The sequence below is a fragment of the Seriola aureovittata genome, chromosome 11 (genome assembly GCF_021018895.1).
Source record: "Seriola aureovittata isolate HTS-2021-v1 ecotype China chromosome 11, ASM2101889v1, whole genome shotgun sequence".
NCBI classification, from domain to species: Eukaryota; Metazoa; Chordata; class Actinopteri; order Carangiformes; family Carangidae; genus Seriola; species Seriola aureovittata.
Window position 1 is genome coordinate 18,133,906 of NC_079374.1, and position 14,949 is coordinate 18,148,854.

At 40.5% G+C, this 14,949-nt stretch overlaps 1 long non-coding RNA gene across 2 annotated transcripts in view; it reads left to right on the top strand.

Moving 5' to 3' along the window:
* Nucleotides 1–7,979: 7,979 nt before the first annotated feature.
* LOC130177204 (uncharacterized) overlaps nucleotides 7,980–14,949 on the top strand; it is an 80,194-nt gene continuing 73,224 nt past the window's right edge. For both annotated transcript variants that reach the window (XR_008828987.1, XR_008828988.1), the window contains exons 1-2: nucleotides 7,980–8,144; nucleotides 9,462–9,540. This is a non-coding gene — a long non-coding RNA (uncharacterized LOC130177204). The remainder of the gene's footprint in view (nucleotides 8,145–9,461; nucleotides 9,541–14,949) is intronic.

The following is a 14,949-nucleotide window of genomic DNA, read 5'->3' on the forward strand; positions in this document are numbered from 1 at the left end:
TCTATATTAGGAGACCCCCATTATGTGAAAGTCTGTTTAAACATTGTACATTAATGGGACACATCTGTGTTACAGCCGCTTGGATCAGCAACGTAGTTGATTGGCCAAAAATGTTCTTTTTAGGATATTATCAAGATGATTTGGAATATGCTGTAGGTGAAAGGTGATACCGGTCATGTCAAGTTTTCACAGCTTTTTTAAAGTTGCTTATTTTCTTCATCCTCATGCAGCAGTTGATTAGTTCTCATCATTCGGATTCCAAGTCTGGAAAAAGTCCTGTATGTGCCAACTGTGTGTAGTTTCACAGACAAAATGTAAAATACGAAAAATATTTTTAAGCTGAGATCTGTACTTCTGCGGTACTCCTGCACATTGTCATTAACTACACAGCAAAGAGGTTGTTGTGACAAGACTAGGCGCAACTCAACAAGCCAGTCTGCAGTATACATAAACACATACGCAGCTTTGTGTGTTTCCAAGAAATAGTCTGGAGCAAACAAAGCCAGGCTCGCTGTTTCACCCTGTTTCCAGTCTTTGATGTTAGCAAGCTGCTGGCGGTAGCTGTTGCCACAGCGAGTGTTATCGATCTTTTCGCGTGACTCTCAGCAAGAAAGCGGTGAAATGAATTTCCCAAAATGCTTAACTGTTCCTTTAACCCTCACCAAGGCCTTTGTTGTGCTTTTATTAATTTAGTTTGTCTGAGTATATATGGTATGTGTGTATGGTAGACCTGATAAAAGATAAAAACACTTACAGCAAAACGAAAAACTGTCTTGTTTACAAAGACATATCACAAGTTTGGCTTGTGAGGAATATCTGTAAGCTGGATATCTGACGGATTTTCAGACTGAACGTATGGTGAGCAAATGAAAGAGGCAGTGAATTACAACCACACAACATGCTGCATAAACACAACATTAGATTTGATCTACGGCGTGAGAGAAACACTGCTGCCGTGTGTTTGAAAATCTCCATTTCTTCGGGCAGTTGCATTCATTTCTGCAAGGTTTTAATAATCTATTGTTTTCTTAACGGTATGATTTGTTGACATAAACCAAATGACTAATTTACAACAGACTGTTTTCACACTTTCATTACAGTGTTTTACTTTGCGTGCAAGATTTACTTCCAACGGATCAATCTGAGGTCAAATAAGAAGCACTTAGGGATTATTTACTAGCTCTGAGACACAGTCATAGTCTATCTGACAGAAAAGCTGCACCCCGAGAGCTGATGTAATTCTCCTCCATGTTGGGTGCCTCAAATGCTCTGCTGATAGAAAAAGCTTTGGCACGGCAAAGTGATGAGAGCAGCTTGCCGCCCCTGATGTAAATCCTGCCTCTGTTCACTGAAGAGTTCCTGATCAAAGGAAGGAGAAGGAGATGGAGGGCCGCACGGAAAGACATCAAGTAAAAAGAAAGTTGCAGAGTTGCAAAGCTGAGTCACTGTAGGTGTGTGTCTCAAGTGTTTTGTGGGGTTAATAGTGTGTGTGGGGGAGTTTAATGTAGGGGTCCGATGGCCTGCATTAAGCTGAAAACATTATCATTTTTTGGTTATTGATGCCATTCTTCATATTAGTTCAGGTCATTTTTCAGGGTCTTTTCATTGTGCCTGTAAAATGATTTAGGTGCTAATTAAGCTCCAAACCCCGACCTTTAAAATTCTCTCATGGTGAAATAAACTTCTTTTACCTTGCCTCTTATTCTCTTTGTTTGTCTTACTTTCGCAAATTTACCTGGAATGCTTTCAAGTTCACCCTCTGGTGCAACATCTCTGTGTATCTCCTGCCTCCAGCTGAAAGTGAACAGAGGATGACACAACAACACTGTCTGTGGTGTTTGACAACCTCTCCCTGCGGGGCTCTTTAATGATACATGCTTCATTAACTGGCTATCTGTTATCATTCTGCATCTCTCCTTTGAAGGGGATAAGAAAGGTGGAGGGCTATGTGGCAATAATCAATTTTCCTTTTAACACAACAGCAGCATTTTTTTTTTTGTATCAAGCTGAAGAGAATAAGATTCAACAAAGCAAACTTTTGGACCCCAATTCAGGTTAATGGGTCCCAGTATTTTAAAAGTGTGCCTGTCAAGTACAGATTTACACTCCTTATCACAACATAGTGACAGAAAACGGTTCACAACTCTTTATGGTGCTGTAAAGAACTCTATTGGAGGTTTTCTTTACTTCCTTCCCAAGTAGTTCTATATAATCTTTATGGTGCTGTAAGGAAACAATTAAAATACTAACCACCACCAAGTCTCACACTGACAGACCTATGTCCACAAAATGCTTTGGTGCTGTGCCAGAGTAGATTGCGTTTTCTTTTCTTTCTTTCTTTCTTTTTTCTTTTGCACTGGTTGTATTTTTTAAAGAGTAACTCAAGTTAAATAAGTGCTGATTCACTTACCTCCTCTTGTTAAATCTGACAAGTCTGATGCCCCCAGCCTCACCGCTGGCTGAACAAACAGGCAGAACCAACAGTGAAGTCAAGGTGAGGATCATTTTCAAATATCACAAGGTAAACACTGGCATGAGTTTGGATCAGCAACAGAAAACTTTTACAAGATGAAGGATAGAAGTATCAGGGTCTGAGTATCACAATCGAAGCAAAAAAACCTGCATCTACTTATTAGAATGTACTATTTCAGGTATTCTCTCCTGAGTCAAGTCAATGCGAGTCAAATGGTGTATTAAAGGAGTGATAGTCTAGGCTTTCTTTCGTATTAATAATTACATTTTCAAATTGTCAATTGTGTGTGTGTGTTTTTTTTTTTTCATTAGTCGGCACAAACCTGTTGCTGCACCTGTTGCCACACCTGCCTCTGTCATTCCGCGTGTTGTCATTGTTTACTGCGCCCTGCTGTCTTCTTCTCTCCGAGTTTGATGTCAGACTGGGACACTTATAGCGTCATTATCCTGCTCACGTCAGTCCTGGAAGAATCACATCTCTAGTACGTACGACATCCGCGGTACTTTGTAGAAAAATAAGTACCGTCACATTTTCAGAATTTCGGGCATGGGCTTGGTGCTGAAGTATCAGTTCTTGTGACGCCTTTGGTACCAAACAGAGCTAGAGATGTCTGTGAGACAGTCGTGTTTCTGTGAGATATACCAGCAGAGCACAGAGCAGCAGAGTGTATTGACATGTGGATTCTTGATGGCTTTCATATCATTTTCATAAGGCTCACTGAGCTTTAATCACTTTCTGGAGCCGTGACTGCGCTCTGTGCCTCAGCTGTAGGAAACAGCTGTGCTCCAACCACTGATTCAAAATACATCCAGTTATTGACTTACACATCACATAACTGATTTCATTGTATTCACTCAATATCTTTGATACTGAGGCACTGATTGGTAAACTTTGTAACCTCCAGTCATCCAGACCTTTAGCTTTTTTCGCTCAATACTTTTATCAAAATCAGTGGCCCTATTATTCCCTTGTACAAAGATCACTGTAAAATAAATGTAATGTTTTTCAATAAAAACTGGGAATGAATAAACTGCACATTTTTTCTTGTTAAAGCAAACATTTTATTTTTATTTAATTACAAATCATCAAATATGATTGATCTTAATCCATTTGAAAGTATGTTTATGCGACTCCTTCTCCCTTCTTAGATTTCCTCTGACCATTTACCACAGCGCTGCTCGGTTTCAATGTGTGCTGCTTATGAGCCATGACATACATTACAATCATCGGTCTTCACGGCTGGCTTTTAACCAATGTATCATGACAGGCAATTGACTCTGTGTGATCTCTCCTGTTCCTCCTGCTGAACCATAGAGATATGATCAGAGCTGGGGTGCAGATGCGAGGCTGGGAAATGGTGGCAGTTCACAGGAGTTAAATTGTGCCCCGGAGAGGAGGAAGTGTAGTTTTTCTATCAGATGGAAAGATCAGAGGAGACAGATAATTCAGTTATCACATCTGCAGTGATTAGGGGGACAGGACGCGGTTCGCCGATAAGGATCTTCGGGCTTCTTGAAGACTCTGGTCTGTTGTTAAGAAGCTGAAAAGACTCTGCCTCCACACAGTGCCCTCTTTTTGCTGTGTCATACCTCTATTTTTATCTCACCTTGATTAATTGTCTTTACTTCTTTGTCATCTCTCATTTTGTCCTGGTTCATTTGGTCTCACCTCATTTATGAAGGGATCAGTGAACTTACCGGAGACTGCAGATCAACAGACGTCCTTGTGCCATTTCATCTGGTCTCATTTCATCTCATTGGGACTTGATCTTTAGTTGTCTCTCCTCATCTTATCTAATTTTGTGTTGACTTCTCTTTTTTTTCTTTTCTTTTCTGGACCCCTCAACTCCGGCACAAGGCATCAGAGAGCCTCTCAGAAACAAAGACCAGAGCTGCATCGGTCACGTGTAATTTCACCTCATCTCATTTAGTCTCATCTAATTTGTACTAGAGAAAGAAAAGAGGGACCGAATTGTCATGCAACAAACGCCATAATACACAGTAGCCCCTCAAGCCAACCATGAAAGACGGACACATCATCTAATTTGTTTTCATTTCATCTCTTCTAAGTCGATGGATTGTTTTTGTGTCACTTTTACGTGACAACTTTTTTCACCTCATTCTGTGCCATACTGTCATGTAGTATTGCCTTACAGTGACTTCTCTCAAATTTTGAGAGTTAATCCTGGTACATATTGTCTTGTCTGAATATTTGTTATTGTCATTTTGTCTCATAGAGTTGCACAATTTGTCTCATATTTCACCACCTCGTTTCATCTTGGTTCCGTCCCCTCATCTCCTCTGTTTTCATCTTATCTCACACATTTTGTCTAATCTCATATTTTTTCCTTTCCTTTCCTTCCTTTCATTTTGATTTCATATTACCTCATCTCATCTGTTTTCATCTTGTCTCGCTCATTTTGCCTTGCCTCAAATTTCATCTCTTTTTGTCTTGTCATCTCATGCCATCTCTTCTCTAATGTCATTTCTGACTCATCCGATTCATGTTGTGTTTCTTGTTAATGTGCTTCCTCTTCCCCATTGCTGCTTCTTCATGTTGGTGCCTTGTTCAGTGGGTTGGGATAAACCCAAAGAAACAGACGGACAGAAACTGTTTTGGATGTTTTTACAAACCAATTATTTATTCAGTGTTTATCTACATTTTTTTTTTTTTTTTCTCTCTCGTAAGAAGAATTTCCATCAGACCTTAAAAACTTCCGCTAAATAATCTTTGAAACACCCTCATTAAAATTCCTCAGAACTTGGAGTGGCTCTCTCAGTATTTTTTTTAATTTTATTTCATGGTTTTGCTTGATAACATTTCAAATTAAAGTGCAAGCAGTTGTGGTCCATGTTTTTCACAGTGCAGTGTTAGTGGAAACTGTGACACTGTTACAAAGACTGGTTAACGTCACATGAAGAAAGGGACAATAACAGAGAAATGTGTACATATAAATGCCAAGGTGCTCCTTCACTCTCTCTCTGTCAGACACACACACACACACGCACACACACACACACACACACTACTTTTGAAGGTATAATCATCTCTTTCTACCTCCATATCCCTCCATCATATCCTTCATGTAAATCACCTTCTATTGTCATGGCCACCTGGGGACGAATGTGACGAGCCTTCTCACACTCTCTATCACAGTAATTAACAGCCTCCTCTGTCTGCCTGTGCACGCACACACGCACGCGCACACACTCACACACACACGCACATAAACCCTGAAAAGGGCCAAAAGAGCTGTTCTTGTTTGTTTTTTTGACCCATTATGTTTCTTGCACTGCTCATACCTGTCAGCCTAGTCATTATCCCGTCATCACTGACTGCTATCTCACTGCTGAGAGCAGATGACGCTATGTGAGTTTGGGTTCATATGTTATGTGTATGTGTATGTTTGTATACATGTGCTTCAGATTACTATGTTAATGTCTAGTATAGCTGTCTGTTGTCAGCGAATCGTTGAGCAATAATATGAATTGGTACAGAAGTGTATAACATTTAATATAACCTTCGGTGTTTAATTTGCAAATAGACAAAATAGCCTTTGGTGTCACAACACAATGAGATATTTTGCATACAGTGAACTTAGGTGTTATAATTTACATCAATATTAAGTTTTGCTCACATTTTAAACAAAAACTTTTCACCTATGTTTAACATTTTGCAAACTACTGTGCTCTGAAACAACCATTCAGAAATCAAAGCTTTTTCAGTCACTCTACTGTAAACAGTACATACTGGGAGACTGGTTCAATTACTTGTACTTAATGTAAACCAGTTGCTGGAGAACTTCTGTAACATGTAGCAGATACTGACCTTTGCAAGGCTTGAGAAACGGATGTCTCCCCGAAAGGATAAGTAGATTTATCATTATTATTTTAGACAAATCACAAGCCTGCTTACTGTAATGATAAAACACAGTGAGTCACTGGATACTCTTCTCATCCTCCCTTTATAACAAACCACACCACAGCTGTGTGGATGCATGAAGCTTCTTAGTTGAATACCACAAATCTGGGCTTGAACAAATAGCAAATAGTAACGACTGGTTTGCATTATGATCTTCAATGTTACCACTGACAAAAAGCTTTTGAGTCAGGAGCTTCAACAGAGCTGTGTAGAAGAAGTAGGACAGCCTAACCTGCCTGTAATGTTGTGCTACGTCACTGTTCATGCTATTCATGCAAAAGAGAGCCTGGCTCTCTGTGAAACCTCCCTGAATAAATGAAGATCATGTGTTTTTTGGCAGCATCAATCATACACCAAGTAAACAAATCAGATTTGTGGTATAGCAATGCAGTCAGTGGATGCAGATGAGGTAAAAAAGACACAGAGCAATGACCAAACATATGGTCCAGGGCTGACTAAGCACTACAGATGGGGGCAGCGGGCACAGATGGCACACCTACTGGCAGGTAGGCAAAGGTTGACGGTCAAATACAGTGTGTTTGAATACTGCAGTGGCCGGCAGGTGTCATGCAAAAAAAAAAAAAAAAAAAAAAACTAATTAGTGCAAACAAATGAATATGTCATTCTCACAAATATAAATATATAAAGCACACAAACAGAATATAGATGTTGCAGAGTTGCAGAGATGTTTTGGATTATTGCAGGATAAACTGTTTTCCGTCTTTCATGATGCGTCAGAAAGAAAACTTGATTTGCTTTCTGAGCAAATCAAGGGGCTAATGCATATTTACCAACCCCTGATTAGTTTTCATTAGGGAGGTTAAATCCTCTCACCACTGACCTAATCAGCCCATTCAGATCATAAGACCACTTGAAAACACAAACATTTCAGAAAGTTGATGATGCATGGTTATTTCCACTCTCCACATACTAAATGAGGGCAGGGATTCAGAGCTGTGTCTGTTTCAGTTGGCGCTACTCAGCGTTTTTTAACAGATCAGTGGTTAACTTGCAAGGTTTTGTAAAGATCAAGTGAGTTTTAGTTATTACTGCCCAACACGCACTGGTGTGCATTGACTTGTTGACCATGTGAATCCTATTTTGACTGCAACTGTGATGGGTAGAAGTAATCATACACCTGAAGTGCAAATGCTGTGCTCACGTCATATGTGCGGTGGTGAACGCTTTCAGGTAGTGTAGGGCCTGTGAACGCAGCCCTGGGATGACTCCTCCCCCCAAGCCGACCTCCTCATCAGGGACAGGTTATAAATGGCACCTGCTGGCTTCTTTCAGTTGCATGCCGGTTCTTGTCTGTTAGCACTGGCTGCAGGTAAGTGGCAAAATCAAAACTTACCTGTACTGCCTCTAGTTTAGCAGTGCCTCCTCATCCACTTCTAGGCCGGTTCATCCTTAGTGGGGCCCCTTTTTTTGAATGACAACTTTATACAGTGTGATGAACCAACTAATTCTGTTTAATTCTTGTAATTCTGTGTAATTCTATTTGGCTTCACCTGCTTTTGTTTTGCCTGGTTTATTTTGCGTTATTGGTTTCATTTGTTTAGGGTTGTTTGTGGGTTGTTTTTTGCTTGTTAATTATTTGGTTGTTTAGTTGTCTAGTTGCTTGTTTACTTGTGATTAATTGCTTTTTATTTCCTTTTTTTGTGCAGTCTAGCTGAGTGCTGCCAGTTTGGGAGGGACACATGTATTTTTGGATCCTGTTTGCGGTGAGGTTTCCTGTGCTGCACCTGAGGTGAGTGAGTTGCACTCCTCAGTAGTCTGCCATGTCTTTTTCTTTTATGTTAGACTAGTTTTAGGTATTTTAGTATTGATGATCTTTAGTTAATTTAAGAATCTGTATTCCATCTTTTTAAGAAATCTATTCTTGAATAAAATAGTTGTTTAAGTTGAGTCTCATTTGCCTTCAATGTAATTCTCCTTTTCAGCAGCTTCGGTCCCTGTTGATGTTTTGTTTCTAATAAAATATTTTGCTGAACACGCACGTCTTTGTCTAATCAGTTAACAAGCTAAATCCTGGGGTGTGATTTCCCCAGGTGATGTTGGACCTCTTACTACATTCTTCCCCTTACCCTCCACTCAACAGGGGATAAATTGACTTGTGAGCGCCCAAATCATCAGTCAGTGTTTGCAGAGTTGCAGTACATTCAGTTTGGGTGTAACAACCTTGAGCAATGAACATTGGCTGAGATGAGGAGCCTGTGTTTTATTTCAGTCACTTCCATATTATTGAAGTGATAGTTCTGGTTATTTGTCATGGGGTTGTGTGAGATATAGTTGATGTAGAACCTGCAGTAGATTCGGATCAGTGTCCTCAAAGTTTGGCAAAGCAGCCGGGAGCACTGGCACCAAAGTTGAGCTGAGCGATGCGGGCCGTCTGCAGAAACCTGTCTGAGCCACTTTTTAAAGTGGCTAAAACGCATTTTTGCAGGTGGCCCCGTCCACAGCAGCACATTGCTCATCTTCTGTGCTGGTGGCTCCTAAACTGGGAGTGTGCTGATCTGAATCTACTGCAGGTAACACACTGACTATGAGTAAATACCTCTCAACCCACATCAAATAACATGAACTACCACTTTAAGCTCTAAGTCATAAATCCAAGCTTTTCACATGATCTTGATTTACATGAGTCACTGAAAATTCTTATCCGAGTTGGACTGAAAGTAAACACCGAAAGTAGCTGAATAAATCATGACAAACTGCATAGGGATCCACAGCTTGTCTTTCAGTTACTGTTTTCTAACAAAACATCTGAAAATGGATACAATGGTGGATTATCCTGCGAGGATGATCGCCAGTCTTTGGTGGTCGATTGGCTAACTGCACAGGGATCTAAATCCGAGTAAACGTGCCGGGTTTTCCTCTCAACTAACGTTACCAATGTAATGGTCAATGAAAATGTTAATATAACGGACACCAGTTATGAGAATATATTACTGGTCAGTCATACATTTTGCAACCTCCTGTATAAAATAGCATTTTGAGTTATTGATGAGTAATCACTTACTTACTGTATGGAGAGCTGACTCCTTGGTCTCATCTTTTCTTCCAGTTCTGGGGAAGTGGAACAGTCTGCAAAAGTTTTCCCCTTCAGTCGGCACAGGAGAGCAGTGACCACAGATGTACTTGAGGTACGTTGTCTTTCGGGATGACACTGTTTTGTTTTTTTTTTTCTGCCTCCATTCTTCAAGTACAATGACTGGTCATTGTCCTCCTAGTATTGCATGGGATAAGTTGCTACAGATGCGTATCCCTATGCAGTTAGCCATGATAGCTTTTTTTACACAATCAAATCAACCTGTGTTTACTTCTGGTCCCACTTGGAGACAACTATTTGCAATGATTTGGTAAAAATGTTTATTCTCAAAGCTGGAGGAGGCTCATACAGCTGGATCTGATGTTGTTTTCCAAGGCGGTGGCAACAACCCATAGAATCACATAAGCAACATTTATGCCATAGTTGCTATTAGCAACTATGCTAGGTTGAAATACTGGAATTTCCTTTGAACCATTTAAAGAACTTTAACTTAACTTTAAATATCTCTTAACTTTACGAGTTCTGGCCCAGAAAATGTTTTGTTGAATACACAATCCAGAAACATTGGCAGTGAGAATTTGGCAGCTATATTCAGTATTAACATGGATGATATGCAGAAGAAAAACTTTAATCCAGGCAGCATTATATTTCCCCCAAAATGTATTTTGCTAATGCAAATCAGCTGCATATGAGCCTAATTTGTAAGAGATAAAGGTTGGCCTGCAGCTCACTCAGAGCTGCCAGCCTCTCCCTAACCGTCTCTGACTCTCTCTCTTCGCTCTCTCCCCGGCCTCTCTCTCCTGTATGTTTGGATGTTTTGGTGATTCCGTGATTGATACCAGTTTCCAGCAGCCAAAACATAAATGTGTCAATGCGCTCACCGCTCTCGTGAAAACTAATGGAATGAACAAGCGTTGTTGGGGCTGTGGTGTAATTAGCTGGAGCAGCAGCGCCGCTCACCTGCGTGTCGGCTGCACAGGTTTGGGCCGTGCTGGCTTGCTAAGTAAGTATTTGCACGCAAACTGGCGTTATTTGATCCACCTCAGTGTCAAGCGCTTCCATAACTTTAAAAATTGAAGAGGAGGAGGTTCTCTCATGGCTCTCAGCTGGCAGTTTGATTCAGATTTTATTATCCGTGCTTGGTTCTATAATAAGCAGGAACTGTCCTTTCCGATTAGGCATGCTCAGCGGCGCTCTCTCCGTCGGCCCCCTACTCGCTCCACCCCCCACGGCCCCTCCTTCGACTCCTTACTTAGTGAGAGGAGCTCCCAACAATCACCAGCCTCCCTTGCCCTCTCTCTCTCTCTCTCTCTCTCTCTCTCTCTCTCTCTCTCTCTCTCTCTCTCTCTCTCTCTCTCTCTCTCTGCTTGGGTATGGAGCAGGAGGGGAGTTGCCTCATAGACTTAACCCACTACCTGCTGGAGTCTCTCTCTTTCTCACCCCCCCATTTCTGATGTTGGCCCTTGCCTGGGCCTATCCAGTCTTTTCCTCAACCTGAGAAGTTATTAGTAGTACAGATGATATATTAGTTAATTTTTATGTTAAGATTATCTCATCGCATCACATTTTATGAATTCTTATTATTAATAATATTATTATCATAACATTTATCTATAGTTTAAGTGTGTTATGTGAGAAATTTATAAAGCCACTTTTTAATTTATTTTATTTTTTCGGGGGGAGGGGTAGGACTATTTTAAACTGTGGATTGATACACTTTTGGAACGGAAATTTGTGTTTATATACACAATGAAGGAACATGACCAATTGAACAGTGTGGCTTAAGACTGTGATGTTTTTTGGGAAGCTATATCAGGATTTGGATGTCCAATGCTTGTTGGATCAAATTATTGTTGGCTTTTGTCTTTTCATGGGATTTGTTGACTATAAGAGAGTATCACAGTCAACTTTTAAATAATTTATTCACTGGGCGTACAAATCTCATGAGAGTCAAAAATGCTGGATGGTTACATTTAAACAGACAAAAGCTACTTAGTTGATCTGTAGTTTTCCTCTGTCCTCTGTTTCTCTCTGTCAGCAGATGTCATAACTAAGGTCCTGTGTTGTCATGACCCATGGGTGCACAATGACTTGGCATACACCAGAAACACTGGAGCTGACTCAATATTATATGACTAAAAAATCCCCAGAATATAAAATAACAATCACTTTTTAAGAAGACTTCTTAAAAAGAAGGCACATTTACGTCCACTTATTTTTCCAGTGCAACATGTTATTACCACAATTAAAATAGCTAAAAACCATACAAGGCCTTTTATTTACATGTGGAGTGAAACTGGTTTCACCACTATGAACCAAAAACCATTATAGACTCAAATTTGAGTTTTTGTTTTATGTTAAAACTTCATCTGACGTTACCATTGATTAAAAAATAATTACCACCCATGGGTTTTTATAAGCCTTTCAAATTCTTTTGTTTTGGAACTCAAAATGCAAAATGTGGCAGCTTTTCAAACCTCCTGCTGTTCTACACTAAAATAGTAACAGATAATGTAAAATATTGATCCTTGTTTTGTTTCAGATTCAGCCTTATGTCCTATTTGAATATTTCACAGTCAAGTCAAACCATATTTTCAATGTTATGTTAACGTGAGTGTGGATGAGGAGGCGTGTTGAAGTCCTGGAATATCTGAAGTGATGATAGGCTTGTTTGTTTTCTGGTACAGTTGGATTGCTTGCTGATTGCTCAGTCCAGTCAGTAGCTGGGCTGTTGACTGCTAGGCTATGATCAAACCCCTGGGGACAGACTGTCTCCAAACCAGCAGCGCGTGCGTTTGTATACAAAGGTAGAAGAATGCTATGTTTGCAGTGGGACATCGCATGAAAGAACCATCTTTTTCTTCTGTGAACAAAGAGAAGCAAAATTATAAAGCTACAGCTGAAGAAAAAACTTCTTAGCTGACAATACCCTCAAGTGAGAGTTTCATCGAATTATATTAAAAAAAAGAAAAGTGCAGTACACAGTTTTTTGATATTTGTCAGCAGCCCACGGCTTACTTGAAAATACATTAGGTAATATTTTTTGATGCAAGGCTATTCAAAGTTGCAGTCAGTTTTGATTTAAACTTTTTTTTTTTTTTTTTTACAAAGGCCTCCTTTTTCATGCACAAGCCTTAATATTTAAAGGCGTTCATCACACATTTAAAGTATGCTCTTTCAATATTTATCCTTAATATTCAGAAATCTGATTTCTACAAAGTGTTATTTAATAAAAAACGCTGGTGGTGTCTACAGTTGTGCCTGTCAATGTTTGGCACTAGGAGGCTTAAGAAAAAGTGCTGGCTATAAAGCAGCCTGATGAAATAACTGTAAGCCTCTCCCTGCTGCGGTGCTAGCTGCATTGCCTGAGGCAGCCAGGCTGCTGCTGATGTAGAGGATGTATAGCAGGATGTATATCTGCATATCTGTAGGGTACTCACCAACTCCTGGACAATTTCCTCATAGGGCCAAACTTGATTAAAAAGTATGCAAAACTCTGTTTTACAAAAAGCAACAACGAGAAAGAGGAAGTTACCTTGTGCACAGTTTGTTCACGTAATTTTTTTCACGGCACCAGAAAATTGACCCAGGACTCGTTTCCAGTAAATAGGACAAGCGTTGCATATGCTGTCTGCACATTTTGTCGTTTTCTGGGAGGGTGGGTTATGCAAGCCCCCTTTCACTGCTAATTCCATCAAAGCTTTGGGAGCAGTTCTAATTGGGTGTCTCTATTTTTGGTTGTCTTCCAGCCCTGTTTTGCTGCCTTTGAGAAAAGGCAGCGCAGCGAATGTAAAGCTTTGTGATAACAGGGCCATTCGCCACAGTACTGAGTTTGACCCTGCAACCAGCCTCCATGACGGATGTGAGATGATTCCTAGCCCTCCAGCTCAGCAAGACACACTCAGCACAACTCAAATACACTCTCTCAATCTCTCTCTCTCTCTCTCACTTTCCTGTGTTCCCTGTTTTATTCTCCATCTCTCGTTCTCTCTCTCTGTGTCAGTCTCTGTTACTCTACAGATTGACTGCATGCTGTATGCTGTCTATTTAAAGCTGGTGCCATAACCACCCACTGCTGCTTTAAGAAGTGGTGACTCACCTAAACAGATCAACCCAGTCGACGGTGTGTGTGTGTGTGTGCGCGCACGCGTGTGTGGGTGCATGTGTTCGTGCGCATGTGTGTGAATGAGGGGATGTTATATCATCTCAGCTTTAGCTCTACTTTTCTCAGGCCTTCTCTGTTTGGTGACAAGTGCAGCTGTTTTGTAACGATAGCACTTGTCAGTGCGTCAAACCGGTATCTGCAGGATCCCCAGATTAATGCAAATACACTTACGCACACGCACACACACACACACACATACACACACACACACACACACACAATCTGTGCACTCACTGTTACTGAGTTATGTGCTATTCTGGGTGCATCCAGGGGACGTCCAGCTTATGGGAAAAGCAAATGAGTGAATTTGCATTTTCTCTACTTTGCTCAGTAATGGGATATATGTAAGGGAAAAATGAAGTGTGGATGAAGGTTGTGTGTCTGGGAAGACTAAGTATGGCTACCAATTAGAAACAAACAGGGCGATACGTATGGCGTGTTCTGTATCTGTGGCAAGAGCTTCCAGGCAGCCGGGCTGAGCAGTTTTCACTGCCATGTTTTTGAGTCTCCCCCTCACTTCTCTGCATTATTAAATAATCCCTGAATAATTCACCGCCTCTCGTATCAAACAAATATTTTTACAACTTGCACCTACAAATAGTTGAAGGGACAACCACTGTACCATATTTAGTCCTATGGAAGATGAAATTGTGGTTGCAGTGTTTGTTTATAATCTGAAATCTGTGTCCAGCTCCAGGCAGCTATGTGAACGATGGTGTAAGTGAGCTGCTGTTTGCTGCTGAATGCCATGAGTCATGTCCGGATGGGGAACTTTCACTCTCTCCGTAATATACAGTGTAACATACAGTATAATACCAGTGTGCCTCAGCTGGTACTATATGCTTCTCTGATGTTGATTCCAGCGAGTTCCGTCGAAATGCATGGCAGCATGTGCCTGTGAATTTATACCATATGTGATATTTATTATATGTGTTGTCTCCATCTCATATTGCGTGTGTGTGTGATGACTATATAACACACATAATGCTTTTTTTTCCTGCTGAAAGGTGTTCTTATGGAAGGTTTTTTTGTGTGTGTTTTTTTTTTTTTTTTTTTTTTTTTAATGTAAAGCATGTTTATTGTTTGGAATTGAGACACATCAGAAGATTTTGGTTGACCAGCTGATGTGATGTGTCATCTCATCACCACTAGTTATAATGACAAAGTGTATTTCTCCAGTGTGTTACTATGCAAACTCTGTGTGGTGAAGATTTTCAGATGCTGCCTTAGCGATGATAGGCGACGTCTAAATCCCAGCGATGACGCCGCAACGTCACGGCGGGTAAGGACCGACTCGTGTGCTGACTTGTTAGTCATGCTTTGATGCACAGTTTAAAG